Source organism: Octodon degus, unplaced genomic scaffold, assembly GCF_000260255.1.
Source record: "Octodon degus isolate 3935 unplaced genomic scaffold, OctDeg1.0 scaffold00280, whole genome shotgun sequence".
NCBI classification, from domain to species: domain Eukaryota; kingdom Metazoa; phylum Chordata; class Mammalia; order Rodentia; family Octodontidae; genus Octodon; species Octodon degus.
In genome coordinates, this window is record NW_004524856.1 from 1,915,993 (window position 1) to 1,923,364 (window position 7,372).

At 34.3% G+C, this 7,372-nt stretch overlaps 1 pseudogene; it reads right to left on the minus strand.

The window, feature by feature from the left end:
- Positions 1 to 1,124: 1,124 nt before the first annotated feature.
- On the minus strand, positions 1,125 to 1,536 carry LOC105741073 (annotated as a pseudogene).
- Positions 1,537 to 7,372: the final 5,836 nt, after the last annotated feature.

Genomic DNA, 7,372 nt, shown 5'->3' on the forward strand with positions numbered 1-7,372 from the left:
GGTTCCAATTCTTCCTGCAGACCCTTTCTGGGTCCCAGGGATCCATCCCCTTCTCTTCTTCCCCAAGTTGTTATGTCCCACTGTCTGGATCTTGAATCTTGGAGAGGCTAATTTGCTGCTGTTTACTGCTCAGCCATCTTCTGAGAGGTCTCCTTATTCAGTTCATTATTAAATTTCTAAGATTGTTTCAGAAAGTTGTCTAATAGTTGGTTTGTTCAGATCAGGATCCAATTAAGTTTGGGTACTGTATTTGGTTATAATCATATATATTACATAAATATATGCATTATATTACATTTACATTACATAAATATATATGTATAATCATACATATATATTTAATTATTATCTCTAAATCCTTCTTAATCTAGAGCAGTCTGTGCCTCACTGTATCCTTTTCAAACCATTGACTTGTTGCAGAGAATTGTCCATTGATTGGAGAATATCTCTCTTTCTGAATTTGTTTTCTTTCTTATGCTATAAATTACCTGGTCTTGTATAACCCACAGTTGCTTTTGAGATTTGCTGGTATGTGTGTTCAATTTTTCTTTGCTCAAGAATACTCAACAGGAGCAATTATTATCCACATGGAATCACATCTGAAGGTACATATCTGTTCCACTTTTAATGAATAAGTGACAATCTAATTCTATCATTGTAATGTTTCCAAACGATTTTCATCTAATATTTTAAGCCATTAATGGCCACTTTGGAATGCATTGTTTTATTTCCAATCTTATTTTCTACATCAATTACCCAGAGTCCACTATGGGTTTTTTTGGTTGTTGTTGTTTTGTCTCATTAGGTAGCTCAGATTGGCCTTGAATTTATAGTAATCCTCCTGACTCAATCTCCTGAGTGTTGTGATTATAGGCATGTGTCACCATTCGAGAATTCTAGAATACTCTGAAAATAAACTTCCCCTCAACATATATGCCTACTGGGCTACTTGTTCAAGAAAGGGAAAAGAAATGTTTAATTATTTCTTTAGTGACCAATTTTCAAAATAAAATCAGGTACCTACTTACTTTCAATGGTGTCCAGTGAGGTGTGTTTGTTCTCTCTTCTAAAAAATGTATTCATTGAATTGCAAACAATGGCATTTATTATTATTATTTTTTTTGGCAGTTCTGTAATTTTATTTCCAAGTTAGTTCTCATCCACATTCACTGTCTGGAGATTTTTGAACGTGGTAACAGGTACGTAGGTTACCAAGGTATACAGCTTGTTTGGTGAATCTTCATCCTCATTCCGTTTCCTGGACAACCGTACTCGGATACGATATAGAACATTCCTTATTCCTTTGGCCTAGACAGCTTTGTTGAGCCTGGTGTCAATGCGCACATCGGGAGTCCCCATTTCCTTCATGGCAAACTTCCGGATCTCCTTAAGTGTCCGAGGGGCGCGCTTCTTGAAGCCCACTCCGTGGATGCGCTTGTGAATGTTGATTGTGTACTCTCGGGTCACCACCTCGTTGATGGCAGAATGGCCCTTCTTCTTCTTGCCACCCTTCTTTGCAGGAGCCATTCTGCAGGGCCCAAGTTGGAAAGCTATTATTCTTGTTAATACTCAAATTATCCCATCTTTCACCCATGTATGTCCTCTCTTATCCTTGGGTCATTACTAGCTGGTGTTCAATAACTTACTTGATTATGGTGTCTTAGATATTTCCTTCCCCAGACCTGTTCTTTCTCTAGGCAGCCTTAGTTGAGACACATTTTCTTTTTTTTGAGACAGGGTTTCACTATGTAGTCCAGGCTGGCCTTGAACTCATGATCCTTCTGCCTCAGCCTCCTGAGTGGTGGGAATACAGTTATGTGCCATCATGCCTAGCCATATTTTCTTTTCTAAAAAAACCTTCATTGAGGTATAAGTTTTTGTAACTTATAAAATCCATTCATTATGTGTTTAATTTAATAATTTATAGTTATGAAACCATAGCCACAACACAGTTTTAGAATATCTTCATCAGACTAAAAGATCACCTATAACCTTTTAAAATCAGTCTCATTCCCATTCCTAGTCTCAGGTAACCATTAACCTTGTTATTATACTAGAACTTACTAAGTTACCCACGTTAAAATGTTGAATTTTATGGTTTGTAAATTATACCTCAATTTGGAAGAAAACCTATGGGGCCAGGGAGATGGCTCAGTAGAATAAGCGCTTGCCTGGCAAACACAAGGGCCTGAGTTTAATCCCTGGTTCAAAAAAAAAAAAAAAAAAAAAAAGGCAACTGAAAGAAAACCTAATGCTAATCTGCAAATAACAATAATTTGACTTTTTCCTTTCCTATTCATATCCCTTTGATTTCTTTTTCTTGCCTAATTGCTCTTGCTACAGTTTTTAGCATTATGTTGCATAAGAGTGGTGATAATGGATAAGCCTTGTCTTTTTCCCAATTTTAGAAAGTTTTTTGATTTTCGTTATTTGATATAGTGTCAGCAGTAGGTTTCTCATAAATAGCTTTTTATCAGATTGAGACAAGGCCCTCTTGTAGTTATATTCTTCAGTATTTTTATCATGAAACAATGTTGATTTTATCAAAGGCTTTTCCTGCTTCTACTGAGGTGGTCATGTGATTTTTATCTTTGCTCCTGTTCATGTGATTTATTGATTTGTATATGCTGAACCCTGTTTTCATCCCTGAGATGAAGCCTATATGGCTATGATATATGGTCTTTTCAAAGATTGATTGAATTGTGTTTGCCAGAATCTTTTTGAGAATTTTGCATTAAAGAGATTCGTTAAAGAGATTGGTCTGTAGTTCTCTTTTTTGTTGGAAATAGAACTCAGTGGTAAATTCTTCCAGACTTTGGCTTTTATTCGTTGGTAGGGTTCTCAATTACTATTATTAATTCAATTTCATGGCCTGTTATTAAATTGTTCAGGGTTTTAAAATGTTGGCTCCATTTTGGTAATTCATATATATCTAGAAATTCATGTTTTTCAATTCTCCCATTTATTGGAGTACAGATTTGTGAAGTAGTTGTTAATTTTTTTTTTTTGGCAGCATCCATTATGATTTCACCTCCTTCATTTCTAATTGCACTCATCTGGGTTTTTTTTCTCTCCTTTTTGAGTGAGGTTAGGTAAAAGGTTTGTCATTCTTGTTTATTTTTATTTTTTCAAAAAAGCCACTTCTTCAATTCCATTGATTCTACTCTAATCCTTATAATTTCCTTCCTGGCACCAGCTTTTTCCCCCCATAATTTTATTGAGAAACAAAGAGCAATGACACAGTCTCAAACCAAATTGGTAGGACAGATTCAATAATTAACACATTGCATACATTCTTCCTAGTGGTTAATTGCTATGCAAGATACGGACATGATATCCTATTTACAAACACCATTAGAACAAATCCCTCTATTCATTAAGAGAATGTAACTATATATCTATCCTAACCACCTTGAATACACAGATACAAAATGGACATTCATCCGTATCCCCTTTTTTTGTTAAGTTCTGTTATTTGAATATTATAGGTGTGTTAACTCAGCAAAATATTCTAAAAGAGTCCATTAGTCCACATTAGTTTCTCTTCAGATCGTATAAATCTTTCGCCTTTTACTGGCACCAGCTTTGGGTTTGGATCTTTCTTATTTTTCTAGGACCTTGATATTCATCTTTAGGTTATTTATTTGGGCTCACTTTGTTTTTGTGATGTGGGCATTCTCTGTTAACAAACTACCTTCTTAGGATTCCTTTCATTGGAGTCCTGTTACATTGTTTTGGCATTATCCTTTAGTTCTAGAAACTGTCTTATATCTTCCTTGATTTCTTTCGTAAACCACTGCTTATTTAAGAGTCAATTGTTTAGTTTCCATGTATTTTCACGATTTCTGAATTTTCTTTTGCCATTGTTTTCTAGTTCATTATACTTTAATCTGATAATATGCCTGTGTAATTTTTAATTCATTTATCCTTTAGCTTGCTTTTTTTCAGCTTTTTTAATTTTTTATTTTTTAGCTTGCTTTCTTGGCTAATATATAATCTCTTTTAGAGAAAGCTACATGTGCTGCTAAGAATGTGTAAGGATGTGTTGCTTTTATTTTTATTATTTTTATTTTTTTTCACGGTTGAGTACTTTATTGTTATTATTATTTTTAATTTGCATGCTTTTATTTTTAAACCCAAGGCAACTTTAATCTCAATCATATTGTCTAATTAAGAGAAGCACATTGAATTGAGGATTGTAGCCTAGATCATGACTTTGTGGACTCGATCTGCCTTCCAGGTCTATCATATATTTTAAACGTATTTCTTTTATCTTCATCATAACTCCATAACCATTTCTTAACTTTTGTCTCAAATCAATATTTCAGCTCAATTTTCTTTCAACATATTTTATATCTTTTCATGGATTTGAGAAATTTTATATTGATACAACTTTGTAAATTTCAGGAACTTAAACTTTTATCTTTGTAAATTACTGTTTTTTTTTTTTACAGAATACTAATAAATCTTGGGAACATGACAGTGTTGGTAATTTCTTTGGGGATACTAATCAGAATTATTCAAAATTCCTTTTGATCATATGAGAATTTCCTGTGTTCCTTTAAAATCAGATGTCAATTTGTTTATTTTGGTACTTCCCTTTTATCTATATTTTTCTCAAATGTCAAGTTACCTTTTACTTTTTCTTTCATTTTTTAGATATTATTTGATTTACATCATCCATCATCATTTTCTTTTTTTGTCTTTGAATGATACCTTCTTTAGTTTTTGACACAATTATAGGTTTATTCTTTTTCTGATTTTTTTTGTCAAGTGTGATGTAGAGAAAAAACAAAAATTTGTATGCTTATTTGACCATCTTGATCCAGAATTGTTTCCAAGTCTTTCAGGGTAAATTCCATCCTGATTGCTAGTTAAGGGTTAGGCTCTGTCGATTTATGGTTCTAATGCATTGACCTCAATCTTAGGTAATTATCATCTCTACTAGGTTACCACTGGGTTTTGAAGAAAAGAGAATGCATATGTACCCCATTCAGTGCTACAAAATGCCCCCAAATGTGTGTCTCTGACACCCCCCCCCCCGACATCTGCCAATAGAACTGACAGGTACCTATGCAGTCAGTGCCACGGTAGCAACCGGGATGTAAATTTGAATTGTTGTTTTGATATTCTTCCTCATTATGTATAATTCACTGAGAAAAATAATACCCAGCCCATGCCTTTTTTCTTGATTTACATATATTCATTTCTTCTTGGTGTTATAAAAAAGATTGAAATGAAGATTCATGTTTGCACTTTGTAGAGGTTTGGTCCATTGTCACCTAACTCTAAGGACAGGAGAGCACAGCAGAGTGGCCTGGTGAAGAGATGCTCAGACGTGGAGGCAGGAAGCAGAAGAATGCGTTGTTGTGAAGTAGAACACTCTGTAGTAGCTATTAAGTCCATTTGCTCTAAGTTTTTATTCAACTCTAATACTTCTTTGTTGATTTTTTTGTCTAATCAATCTGCTTGTGATAGTGACGTGTTAATGTCTCCAATTATAATTTTGTTTATATTTATCTGGTCTTTTTGTGTCAATTAGTACTTGTTTTATGAAGCTGATATGCTGTGTTTTGTGTGTATATGTTAATAACTGTTTCTTTTTCCTGTTGGGTTGTTCTCCCAAGCAATTGTAGTAACTTTCTTTGCATCTCCCATCAGCATTGGCTTGAAGTCCATTTTTTCTGAATATAGGAAGCTACAAATGATTTTTTTTGGGTTCTCATTGCATGGAATATTCTTTTCTCACCTTTTATTTTTAGTCTATGAATTTCATATTGGGTTAAATGTTTCTTGCATACAGAATATCATGAGGTTTTGTTTCTTGATCCATTCTTCCAGTGTGCTGTTTGATTGGGAAATTGAGACCAGGCACATAGAGAATAATTACTGGGAGATACTGACTTATTCCTATTCTTGTCTTATTTTTCTGTTGTGGAATCCCTGTCTTCCCATTCTATGTAACTGTTCATTTTACCTGGTGTTAATTCTTTTAGACCCTTTGTCATTGTTAGCTTCTTTGTCTCTTTTTAGAATATCCTTGAAATTTTTTTGTGTACTGGTTTTGTGATCATGAATTTCTTTAAGTGCACTTTATTATGCAAACATCTTATCTTTTTAAAGCTCAATTTTTAAGGATAGTTTTTAAAATTAATTTTATTGAGAAACAAATAGCAATGAGACAGTTTCAAAACTGATTAGTAGGACAGTTTCAATAATTAATACATTGCATATTGTTGTCTTCATAGTGGTTATTCATAGTACAAGATGCAGACATGATATCCTGTCCAAACACTATTGGGATAAGTCTTCCTTCTCATTGAATTAGGAGAAAGTAGTTGTATATCTATCCTAACTATTTTGAATATACAGATACAAAATAGTTCTTCCTTAGTATCCCCTTTTTTGTTTAGTTTTGTCAGAGAAGGGTATTCCATTGTCATTTAAACATTGTAGATGCATGAATTCAGCAAAATATTCCAAAGTAGTTCAGTAGTCCATAATAGTAGTGCATTATTCATAGGACTGGCAATGTCAGAAGTTGTTGACTTGAGCCTTTTACAGCTCAGCATATTAACATGGCTTTACTTTTTATACCTCATTTTTATACTTTTCTGCTGGATGGTTAAGACCAAGATAAAGCAAGACCTATATTACAAGAAATGCAACTTTTTTATCTGCTAAGGTCAGTCAAATCCCCTCAGGATTTACCCTGAAACCCTGTACCTCAGGTTGTAGAACCTTTGTCAGTGTCAGCCATGTGGATGAGTCATGGCCATTGCTTGGCCAATATGCTCTCTGTGAAAGCCTGAGAGAATATTTTATCTCCATGTGACTCTCCTTAGGCACACTCTGCATCATCGAATACTTTCCTCTGTGGCCCCATAATCTCCTTGATCAGTACATTTGGGACACATCTGAATTACATAATGTTACAGTACAGGTTCTCCTATGTCCTGAGCCCTCACTGACCTTGAAAGGAAGGCTAGGGCCAAAATGTTGGCTGCCTTGAAGGACAGTTTACAGGACATATTATCATATGTTGAAAGATGTTTTCTTTTAGGGCTTGAAACACTTTACTGTAAGCTCTCCTGGCCTTTAAATTTTGTATTGAGAAGGCTGCATAATTCTAATGGGTTTACCTCTGTAAGCAGTTCATTGCTTTTTCTAACCACTTTTAAGTTTCTTTTCTTGTGTTGGACTTTTAGGATTTTAATTATGGTGTTTCATGGAGGAGTTCTTTTCTGATGTGGGCCATTGTCTATATGTCTCACTTATCATTATGTTAGATTATTTCCCCTTGTTTGGAAAAAAAATATTTGGGGTAGGAGGTTGCAGCATATTAATCCCAGGATCCGGTTCCCTAGGAATC